A 4,779-nucleotide genomic window follows, 5' to 3' on the forward strand; every position below is an offset into this window, starting at 1 on the left:
AACGCGGCCGATTTGATCGGCACAAGGCATGCAAGCTCCACCCCCCAGTCGTTCTTAGACTCCTTATTGGGTGAGCAACGCAGCCAAGCAACACAGTTGGAGCCTCCCTCCTCCCTGGCCGGCAGGGAGGGAAGGAGAGGAGCTGCTTCCTTTGAAACCTGGGAAATTTAAGGGACATCATCAATAAGGGACAACAGTGGGACACGGCGCTGGGATAAGGGACTTTCCCGCCAAATAAGGGACGGTTGACAGCTATAGCTATGCACATAATTGATTCTTGAGAGTCTTGAGAGTCAAGTTGAGACTATTTATCTATTGCATTTATATACTGCCTTTCTACCAAGGCACCTAGGTGGTTAGGATAACTACGTCTTTAAGGGGAGGGGGAGCCTATTATCAACACTGTGTATCTTTCTACCCTTCCATTTCTCCCTGATTAATTTAACATCAGCCACACGACCTACCATTAGTCTTCCATGTAATATTTAAAACATCATCAGGAGCACTGGCACTCTGAACAGTGGTACAGCTAGATAATTTTAGATTTGTGCATAAAGGTAATTTTAGCTTCTGGACGTAATTGTGTTATGGGAGTCCCATCGTTAGATAGTACTGTATATATTGCTTCACTTATTTCAAAATACGGTAAGCCAGCCTTGCTGAATTTGGAGAAATGGAATTCTCCCATTCTGCTAAATGGTCCTCCTAGACTCTTGCCTGAATTCCTGAAGGCACTACTGATTCTGAATGCAAATGTTCAACACCACACCCATCTATTAATTCTTAAAGCTCAGAAGAATGAATGAAGATGGGGTGCTTTGCAGGTGATGATGAGCCAGGGATGACAAGTGTAATGATATGGAAGTGCTTCTCAGAAATTTAATTTCCTACGAAATAATTCTTCTCCCACGATAGCAACTTTTTTTGTCTATTAGATATTCTGACAGGAAACTCTGAAAGTACACTAATAATTGTCTGTTCCTGATGCGCTTCGTGATTCTCAACAAAAAAATTCTAATGTTAATCCATCTGCTGACTAGGGATTGGTCTTGTTTAGCAACAAATGACATGTTTATAATTTAATTGGATGATGATTACTGTAATGATGATGATGTCTGGTCATCTAATCCCAATCCTTTATCCAATCTAAATCTGCAAATAAATCACTTTTATGCAAGCCTATTATCCATAACATTGTTTGGTATGCCTGCTTCCTTCCAAACTTGATATTTGTGTTGCTTTGTTTTTCATAATTTGGATTGTCTTGACGTGAAGCAAGAGGGAGTCCATGGACAGATGGGTAATAGTCAGATCTGGGGTGAGCAATATGATCTAAGCCATGAACAGTCACTTTATAAAGCATGTAACTCCCATTGTTAAACCCAAGTGTCTTTTAAAACACCAATTCAATAATACAGTGCTAGAGCTTTGATGAACACATAGTATTGCTCTGATGGTAAGGTTTTCTAAATTCACTTCTCTTTTTTTGGGATAATCTTTGGCAAATCTGATTCTTTTACTGAAGTGAAAGGGGAAGTTCTGTTGTGCAGAATCTCCATGTGGGCATTGGAATACAAGGCTTCGTGTTAGAGCAACTTGGTACCTGCTTTCAAAGCATACTTGCATGATCATGGGTGTGGGTGGATGTAGACATTTACTTTTGCATTTAAATGAAACAGTCTCCCAAATTTGCAGCAGGTGTCAGATACTGTGCTAGAGAACAAATATCTGCACAAAATGCCATGCATGTGGAACTCCTGCAAGCCAACACCCCCACTGATTACTAGCAGCTACTGTCTTTGTTCAGGGGGGAAAAACTATAAGCTCTGGGTTTTTCATTACAGGAATGAATCTAGGCATCTGGTGGTGTACCTACAAGTCCTATCATCCTTAACCATGGCTATGCTGTCTGAGACTGATGAAAGTTGGGGTCCAACAACATCTGGAGGGCCACAGCTTCCCCATCCCGCAGGTACATTTCAGATGGTCATTGGCAGGTTAAAAAATGATGCCATTAAAAAATGTTATTTTAACTAGGTGGTGCCTCTTCCAAGAGATGGTTTTCTTTTTCAAAAGTTTTCATTCTACTAGGCATTGACTTACATTAACTGTCTCCAGATCTGTATCTCCAGGATACCCCTGACCTTTTAAAAACTAAATGCCACAACCTTATCATCTTAGATTAGATATCAATTTGGCATCACATTGGTATATCACTGGCCTGCCTTCAACATAAATACTGTACGTATGAGACAAACCCATATTCTTTCATTTTTTTGTAATCTGTTCAAAATCCTTCATTTTAAGGCCTTGGATAAAAGTGATTACAAATGAACTTTTTGAGATATGCCAAAATATAAATGGACAAAAACTCATCCAGAATATATGCACGGCTTACATTTCCAGAGAATATATAACACTATGGTCTAATTTATTGATTTTATTTTTATTTATAACTCAACTTTCTGTCACAAGACAATTCACAAACCTCTCAAGTGTCAGTGTAAAATCAGCATTAAAATATAAGTCACCAGCTCATTGCAAAGCCTAATAACATTTTAAACAGTTTTCTAAAGGAGAAAAGAGAACAGGATCTTTCCTGGGGGAAGAGTTCAACAAAACAGGTTGAACAAAGAAAACTGCCTTATACGAAGCCAAACCACTGATCCATCTAGCTCAGTAATGTCTCCAGTGACTGGCAAGTCTTTCAGACAAGAGTCTTTTCCCAGCCCTACCTAAGAGGCAAAGGGATTCAACCTGGGACATCACACACACAAAGTATATGCTCTACTGTTGAGTTATGGCCTTTCTCAAAAAGCTGTGGCAATTGCCAACACCTCTGCTCCCTGTAACTGGTACTCGAAGTTTGTATTATGAGCAGAGTCAACACTGGGATGTTGATATTCATTATGTGCATTAAGATATCCTGGCATTTGAACAATGTTGATTGAACTGAGCAATAATTGGCACAGTCTGTTTCTGGCACATGTGTCTCAGGTACACTGACACAGTCAAGTGGTTCCTATATCATCCCTGCTACAGTATCACAGATATCATGTGTTATGCTGGGTGTGTCTTCTGTCTTCCTTGGAGCAGAAGGTAAGATCTACTTCTCTGAAGGGTTGGGCCTTTTCTAGTGAGAAGGTTGGGTTGAGGTATCTAACTGAAGGACAAACCAAAACCATGTCAGAGGGGAAAGCTGGGGGGTCAGTTCCAAAAAGAAGTTCCAGACAGGTATAGCAGGTGTTGAGAGAAATGTAGTGGAGCTAGTAGACCAAGGAACCAGGAAGAGAACAGGTCAGGAAGAGCAGGGATAGACAGATGAAGAGAAATGGATTCTGTGAGCTACATATCTCAAGTGCTTTGTGGAAATAGGAAAGGGCAGTGGCCAGTCTTAAGAGAAACAGGTCATGAGACCATGAGGTGATGCTATTATTTGGACCTGCAAAGGCCTGTTGATTTCTTAACAGCTTCAGTGGCTCAACGAGTACAGCATCTCCAAAGAAAGTCTGAAGTTTGAGTCTACCACTTTTGTGGGGTTTTTGGGAAACCCATGACATTGCCATTTTCAGTGTTGGAACCTAAGTGAAGACAGGATATACAGTTGACTGCATCTGTCCCATCCAACTCTATGATTCTATTGGTCTTACTCTTATCTTATGAGGCTCCACTCACATTCAGGAATGGTGGACCTGCCATCCTCCAGATGTTGAATTCCAGCTCCCATCACCTCCAGGTCAAAAGGTTAGGAATAATGGGAGTAGAAACACAATGACAACTGGAGGGAAACCTTTCCCAACCCTGCTTAAATTAATGCATGGCAGAATATAATAGCTTCCTGTATTTAGGTTGTAGTCCTAAGTACATTGAACAGGAAGTTATTTGCCATTGAACTCCTTGGGAATTAGCATGTTTAAGACTAGGTTGTTTAAAAATATCACTTGTTTTAGGTAAGGCTATCATCATAATCTCACTTCCTGTTCTGTTTCATGGAGTTGAACATCTATCAAACACACACTCATTATTGTGGCCAAGGGAATAGTGAAAAGAAGCTGTGAGTTCTCACATTGTTCCGTACCATGCTGTATTATCCTGAGAGAAGAAGCATTTTTTAAAAAGATACTTCTATCATCCCTTTGTGAATGTCTGCAACATGCCTCATTGAATGATGTGTCCTAAATTAAGAATATTGTTTCTTCTGTTTCAGAGGAATTCCATGAAGCTAAGTTGAATGCCATCTTATGTCTGAACACTCAAGAGATGTTCAGAAAGCTTGCACTGGGGATAAAACTGGTATTTGAAAGGTGGGGGCATCAAAATAATTATGCCAGGAAAACTTGAAATGCTATTCCTTAAGTGTTGTACTTTTTGACAGCCTGGAAGGTATTGAACGATTTACTGCCCTGGAGGAATTCCTTGCATTGAGATATTGTAGAGATTCTGAAGTTGGTAATTGCTAAGTTTATTCAGCAAAGTTAAGATTGGACTGGAATTTAGGACTAATTCAAAATAAATTGATGTGTACATAGAATTACATTGCTTTAGGATGGCATCATGCGCCTCCCCCAGATATTTATTGGACTAACTAGAGTTATCATTATTAAAGTTGGTCTTTAAGGTGCTACTGGAAGGAATTTTTTTTGTTTAGAGTTATCATGTATCTCAGCCCCTAAGGTCCTAGGATGTCACAGTCCTGTGCTGCCAACCACAGCAGAGTTCAATGGAGGGAGAAGCCAGCCAGCCAGCCAGCCAGCCAACCAAATCTTAGGGGGGTACTTG

The 4,779-nt window shown here is 40.3% G+C and overlaps 1 long non-coding RNA gene across 1 annotated transcript; it reads left to right on the top strand.

Moving 5' to 3' along the window:
• Positions 1-1,851: 1,851 nt before the first annotated feature.
• On the top strand, positions 1,852-4,284 carry LOC310828147. Its single transcript, XR_014556723.1, has 3 exons — positions 1,852-1,972; positions 2,998-3,099; positions 4,208-4,284. It is a non-coding gene; the product is annotated as an uncharacterized lncRNA (long non-coding RNA).
• Positions 4,285-4,779: the final 495 nt, after the last annotated feature.

The sequence above is a fragment of the Podarcis gaigeae genome (assembly GCF_964106915.1).
Source record: "Podarcis gaigeae genome assembly, chromosome: 12".
Lineage (NCBI taxonomy): Eukaryota > Metazoa > Chordata > Lepidosauria > Squamata > Lacertidae > Podarcis > Podarcis gaigeae.